This window comes from Malania oleifera, chromosome 2 (genome assembly GCF_029873635.1).
Source record: "Malania oleifera isolate guangnan ecotype guangnan chromosome 2, ASM2987363v1, whole genome shotgun sequence".
Taxonomy (NCBI): Eukaryota; Viridiplantae; Streptophyta; class Magnoliopsida; order Santalales; family Ximeniaceae; genus Malania; species Malania oleifera.
In genome coordinates this window covers 133190041-133197559 of record NC_080418.1, presented here as the reverse complement: position 1 = coordinate 133197559, position 7519 = coordinate 133190041, and the positions used below count along the sequence as shown (strand labels likewise).

The window sequence follows — 7519 nt, the reverse complement described above, 5'->3', positions numbered from 1 at the left end:
ACATATGCAGCGGATTTTCAGCAAATTATGCACAAGGCGTACTGGCCAGCATCATCGTTGCCGACTATATAGGCAAATCCAGTGTATACTCGACATAAACGTTGTCCAAGGAGCTCCTGTATACACAATGAGATCGACGCTAGGGAAGGTAGGAAGAGGCGCACGTGCAGTATATGTCATCAAGAAGGACATAATCGCATAAGGTGTCCGACAAAGACCCACTCGGCCGATGCAGCTGGATCATCGCGTTGATATCGTATGCAGTTTGAGACTCTTTCACACCCTTCTTTTTTTGTATATACCTATTCTGATGCAACGATGCATTTTACAGGATTGATCCAGGACCGTCCGATCCGAGCGTCTTAACGATGGGCGATCATCACAAGGCTAGCCAAGCGTGGGCTGATGGGCATGCGGAGCCCCTGCTCTTCCAAGGGGGCACGCAGTTTGTGGAGCGTTGGTTAGAGGCAGACCCCCGCATTGTCCAGCTAATACGCGATGTGGCGTTTTATGGCATTTATCGGATTGCTCATATCCAGCTTGATTGGCATCTTGTCACAGCATTGGTGGAGCGATGGAAACCTGAGACGCACACGTTTCACCTACCTCATGGCGAGGCCACCGTCACATTACAGGATGTAGCTGTTTTGTTTGGGTTGCCGATTGATGGGCGAGCCGTCACTGGTCGCACTGCCGGACCAGTGGAGGGACCTACAGACCGTCAGGGTCGACTCACCCAGCGTACTATGTGCGAGCGTTTGTTAGGCCTCGTTCCGCCTGACAGCGAGTTGGTTGGTGCACGCATCCTTATGTGGTTCCTCGAGGGGGATGTGTTTTGTGAGCTGCTGGAACATGCAAATTTTCAGACGATAGCATGCCACACACGAGCCCACTTGTTACGTTTGATTTATGGGGTGATCTTCTTTGATGTTTCCGGCAGTTACGCACATATGATGTTCCTTCCACTCCTTGAGGACTTCGGAGCGTGTCACTCGTACAGTTGGGGGTCCGCCACTTTGGCGTGGTTGTACAGGGAGATGTGTCGATCCGCGCACCACTCGACGAAACAGATTGCATGCCTACTTCGCTTACTCCAGGTTTGGGCTTGGAAGAGATTTCCTTCATTCGTGCCTACGCGGCGAGGTTTCCTGCAGATTGAGAGGGGTCAGGACGGTCGTCCGATTGATCCTCTCCCACTCGCATACCGGTTAGTAAAAATTTTATCTATCCCTTCTCATTCACTCTATAACTATTACGAATACTAATCTGTAATACGTAGTAGTTTTGCATTTGGGAACTTACGTTTCATCTTATACAGATGGAGGGACCACTTGAGGGCATCGATGGTTGCACTTCACACATTGCCTTGGTACAGGTTCGAGTTGGACATGCACCGGGAGCATGAGGTATAAATCAGTTAAAGTATAGCACATGATATTCTTTCTTTCTTTCAATTGTGTATAGTCCGCTTATCTTTTTGTTTTGTCTAAGTGTAGTTTTTATGGATGCCCTACACGGAAGAGATTTTAGCCGACATGCCGCCTGACTATGCAGACGGGAGGGACCTGTGGGTAACTCGAGTGCCACTCATATGTTTTCATATTATTGAGTGGTATCTCCCCGATCGAGTCATGTGACAGTTCGGGTTTCGACAGGTTATTCCTGCCCCATTTATGACTTCGGGGGTAGATATTGTTGGGCACGATCTCCATGGCATGGATGGGCGCGGTCGAGGGGTCACAGACTGGTCGAGTACGCACGCGATATTCGTTACTGCGTGGAAGCATTGGCGAGACTACATTGTACGAGGAGTGGCGGAGTACGGTCCGATGCGTCTAGATGACCCATACTTCACTTGGTATAGGTCTATCACACGCCGCTTCGTTGACAGGACCGTAGTTTTATATTTAAGCCTCGTAAGAAGACTAATGCCACAACTCATTTTATGATATATATATATATATGTTCCAATTTGAATGCGTTAATAATATATGTTCATATCCTGCAGGCTGACATAGTCATTGAGGCAGACCAGATCTCGTCGGATCTCGCGATCCACCAATTGATGAGTGCTGCATTGGACCTCGTTCACGAGGACGGTCGACGGATCCAAGAACGAAGAGGTCGACCTGATGTACCAGCATAAGGAGTTCGACCAGCTCCAGTACGAGGAGGACGACATGCCTCCTCTTGTCATCCAAGGACTCCCATGTCCTCCCCACCAGTCGTACAAGCCGAGCACTTGTTCGGCCCGTCAGCGCCTTATGCGCCTTCCACTGCAGCTGATATTGCCGGACCGTCGAGCAGACCAACTAAAGCCCCATCCGACTCTGCTGCTACCCTATTGATGTCATTTTTATTAGACGATCTTTTCGATGGGGTGGAGGTCGATGCACCCCCTATGCCGCCTCGTTCTCGTCCCGAGACATCGTATCATTTCTCACTGCGTGCGCTCCGCATGGCTGATGATGATTCTGTAGCACCTCTTGGGGGAGAGGATCCATATCGAGCACGACGGGACAGGACACCTGATGATGCTGACTAGTAGGGAGAGGGTAGACGCAGACGGCAGCCACCACGACCCCGAAGATGACCTCGCTGCGGCACAGAGTAGTTTACCATTATTTTAATTGCATTTTATTTGTATGTATATCAATGATTGTTTTGATTTCATTTGTATATAATTGATTATTTTTTTTATTCTTGTATGTATCATTTAATAATTCGTATCTCTAAAGAATTCAATACTGTCAAATATAAAAAATGACACATAATTCGTATCGCTAAAATTTGCATGTCTAGTTAAGTTAATTCCTTAAATTAAATTGTCTTTTACTGCAAAATTCGTATCGCTAAAATTTGTATGGTATTTGGTTAATGGATTTTACTTTTCACGGTGTATTTAGTGTTGTGGGTAGTCAAAGTAAGATTACTTGTGTATTAAAAAAAATAGCTTGCATTTTTTTTAAGATAATTTTCGTATCATTTTCCAAGACTATGAAAACAAATTAGACATTTAAGTGTGCGTGGAAACTAGTGTCATAGGTGTTTAAGACTATTTATTGTATTTAACTGTAATCGAGTTTTAATAAATAACTTTTTAATAAAACAATTTTATACCTTATCTCAAAATAATAAATTAAATAAGAATAATCTACCTACCCATATGATAGCATCCTAAGATAATTTTCATATAATTTTAATCATTTCTCAGTTAAAATTAACAATGTGTTTTATTTAAATTTAATTATAATTAAATTTAATTATAATTTAAAATATAAAATTTAAGTTTATAAATTTTATAAAACTTAAATTTAAAATATAACAATTGTTTAATTGTTAAAATATAACTTTCCCTTATAAATTTAAAATTTAATTAAATTTAAATTTTTTAAAGTTATAATTTAAATTTAATTATAACTTTCCCTTTTTACAAATTTAAATTTAAATTTAAATAATAAATTTAAATTTGTCTTGCAAAATGTTTAATTGTTAATTTTAAATATTACATCCAATAAACATTTTGCAGCATTATAATTACTAGGCATTTTTATAACTTATTGAGAAATTTATTTTTTCCAATTATATTTTTATAAAATTTTGAAATAATACAAATTATTTTGTCATACTTATATAATTAGTTGGCTTAAAGCATCAAAGCAGTCAATTCGAAATTTTTGTTCGGTCTCTAATCCACTTATTTGACTTTAATCATTATATTAATCATATATATTTTTTTATTTACTAAATTATTGTCATATTAAAATATCATTTTATTAAGGACAAATTTTGTTATTCCACATGCATTTAATAGTTAACTAACAAAATATTCATTTCGTTAATAAAATTAAATTAGAAGAAATTTTTTAGTATTTTTTTGTAAATTTAGGGGTTAGAATCATATTTTGAAATTTTTTTTTGGATTTTATCCAAATTTTTATGACAAAATACTTATTTATAATCAATAATTTCTTTTATGTAAATCTTTTTTTTAAAATTATATATTTAAAATTTAAAAATTTAAATTTAAGTTTAAATTTAAATTTAACTTTAAATTATAATTATAAGGGAAAGTTATGATTAAATTTATTAAAAGGGAATGTTTATTATTTAAATTTAAATTTGTAAAAAAGGATAGTTATTATAGCCGTAAATCTCGCAGGACTAACCTGCGAGATTTGCTCACTGTCACGTGTCACCACCCTGTTGGTCTGAGGCTTTAAATCTCGCAGCTTCGTGCTACGACATTTTCTCTGCAATCGTGCCACGCGTCAGCTTCTCATTGGCCGGGCTTTTAAATCTCGCAGCATGAAGCTGTGAGATTACGTGAGCATTATTTTGGGAAAAATTTTCCCAATCAGAGTGTTATTTTATATTTTATTTCTTTTTAATGATAAAACGACAAAAAACTCAGGACAATGGCATAGTCCTCTTATCCTTCTTTGCAAATTTCTCCCATTCTACTGCAATCGCCCAAGCGCCACTCGCTATCGTCACACGATTCTTCAATTCGTCACCGCAATTCATCCATTTCGATCCAATAGCGCCTTCTTGTGTCTCGTCCTCAAAGAATCCTCAAGTGCGTCTCCCAGAGACAGCCCGCTAATGAAGAATACCAGATCAAGAGGCTCTTTTCCAACCTCAATCAAGCCATGCTCAAGAGGGAACCGGATATTGTTTCTCCGCAAGGTTGAATTTGCTTGCTTACAATTGAATCGTGCTTTGTCTGGAGCGATATCGTGGTTCTTACCAAGGAATGGTGTCTACGACAAATCCACTCTTCTAGAAATATCGGTGGCAGAGTTAGGAAGCCAACCATACCTTTCGTTTTCTGTCGACCAAATATATACCGAAAAAAATCGAGATTAGAGAGACGAAGATGGAGGAGGCGAAGAGATGCAAGAGTGAGAAAGTAGAGGCGACGCGGTTCTGAATTTTGGAAAGCTTTTGTAGGAGGCTCTACTAATAGATATGTGTGTATATATATATATAATATTTTAATTTATATAAATAATTATTAATAATAATTATTAATTAATTAATTAATTAATTAATTTTTTAGGTTATTACACAGTTGGAATGGGAATAGCCCATCTTCCATCTTATATCCCTCCCCCACCCTTTCAAATGAGCTTAAGTATAGAAGTTTCAAATTCTAACGATCGGAATATTCCCTATGGGATCCACAACCAACTCAAATCATGATGTATACATAAGAATTAAACACTAGATAGTACCTTAAAAATTTTAGCTTTGGTATAATGAACCTAATAATGCAGATTATAAAGACACAATGGTTACAACTTGCTACTTTAATGTGCATTCATCTGGACGATACCAAGTAAGATGGTAAATTATATATTTATTAAAGAGTCATTCAAATTTTTTAATGCAAGAAGGAAGTACAATAATATATTTAAGACGATAAATAAAGGACACCCCCATCATTGGAATTGAAGCACGACTATTATTTTGGGGGATAACATAGAGATCGATGACTACACATTGTAAGAAGTAATCTTGTCCATGGACTTTGCCAAAACCTCTTTGGACTCCTTAAGCAATTCGATACTTTTTGTTAGCTTGGCTCTCTTTGTGGCCACTATGGGTGATTCCTCCATCATCCTTTGAACCCCACCACTCTTAGGTGCCATAAAATCTTCAACAACCTCTTTCTCCAATTCCTTTCTCACCAAATATTCCAAACTAAGCTGCAAGTGCAGAGCCATTCCATCTATCAACCTCCCCAGCACAATCTTCCAGTATGCCACCATTCTCATTTTCAAGTCAAAAGCATCGATCAAAGTACGAGTAGAATGCAACCCAACCTCTCTCCAAACCTCAATCTCCCTGATATCTTCAATTGTTATATTTGAAATCTCTTTATGTTCAACACCGCCTCTATTGTTCAAAACGCCAATCACAAATGATTCTCGTTGGTTCATTTAACCTATCCCAATTCGTCGAGTACTCAGGATTGTAAGTATAACCAATGAGCTTCTCCATTTCCACAATCTCCGACACCCAATTAATCGATCTTTCTTTCATCCTCTCAATGAGGCTGTGGCTGGCGCTAATTATAGACAAATGGAGATGGTAATAGTTTTCTGAATAGCGTTTCAACACAGAAGTCACCACATCCTCAACATAATCCCACACCTCCACCATAAAATTAATTGGAAAATAGGATATCCCTTCAACCTTTCTCTTAAGAATCATGAGGAAGGCAGAGCGAGGAAGGAAGTTAGGGAGTTCAATCATTTTAGACTCCTCCAAAACCATGATCTCCTCCATTAAAAAGTCCCTTCCCATATCACTTTCCTCGCACTTATAGAGATCGTCGGAGTAGTGTGCAAGCATCTCCACCAACTGGGCAGTGCAGTGCATCTTCGGGTCATCTCCGTACTCGTTGAACTCTCCTCTCAAAAAAAATTTCCTAAGTGATCCCTTTTCCATTCCAACAATTTGAATAAAGGTTGTCGTGGCCTCAGAAAGCGAAGACAATTGTTTAGGCATTGCCCTGAGTTCTGCAACATTTGTGTTCAACTTGTCATTGATATTCTTCACGATCCCCGGCAAGCTCTTCCCAATGCTTGCAGCTTGAACTTCCACCAACCTCTGTGCCAAAGCAAGAATAGCCACAATAGATTTATTGAGTTTGGAGAGTTGAGGATGGGAACTAAAAAGTTTAGCTTCTTCTTTTCTAGCCTCCTCATAAGACTCTTCGCCTATGCGATTCCTAACGCATGTATAACCAAGTCCTATGTTCACATCATCAAAGGAAACTTTCTCACGCAGGCCCTTGAAACTCTTGTCCACCTTCGTGACGATGGCAAAAGTCCTTTTTCTGGTCTTGTCCACACTTTGCGACATCCTAATGTATTCACAAGCAGGGAAATCAACAGTAGCGGATAGAACATTTAGTATAGTGCTCTCTTCAGGTGTAATGTACTCCATGATAGTGCCTTTTATCTGGTCATATATGTTTTCAAGTTGGCCATGAACAGGAACTCTGGTAATCCCGGGAAGATCAACCATTGTTAGATTCAGAACACCTTTTTTCCTAACCACGAGAGTGAGCGGGGTGTTGGAGATTCCCTTCCCTTTGCCGGCGATCTCTTTTGTGGCGAGATTTATGGCTTCGAAGACGCTTTTTTCGTTGGTCGAAACAATTATAGGATGGAGGGCCCTTTCTTTAGTTCCATCCATCCAATTCATAAAATCATTAAATTATTTTAAATGAAAACTTTAATTGAATAATTAAAATCATATGTATACACCTTTAATTATACCGAGTAAAATAATGGGGACTAAATAGAGCTCATAATAAATGGGTAACTTGTCATTTTACTCTTTAATTTTTATAGTAGTAATTATTTATTACATTTTATACCCGAGCATTTAGTCATTAGTTCTCATTGAACTAACAATAAAAATTTAGGAAACAATAAAAAGTTTCAGCAATGTTCGCTTGTGGAAATTAATTAGTGTTATTTTTTTTTCGAGAGATAATTATTTT

The 7519-nt window shown here is 38.4% G+C and overlaps 1 pseudogene; it reads right to left on the bottom strand.

Moving 5' to 3' along the window:
* Nucleotides 1-5498: 5498 nt before the first annotated feature.
* LOC131148388 (dynamin-related protein 4C-like) lies at nucleotides 5499-7209 on the bottom strand (annotated as a pseudogene).
* Nucleotides 7210-7519: the final 310 nt, after the last annotated feature.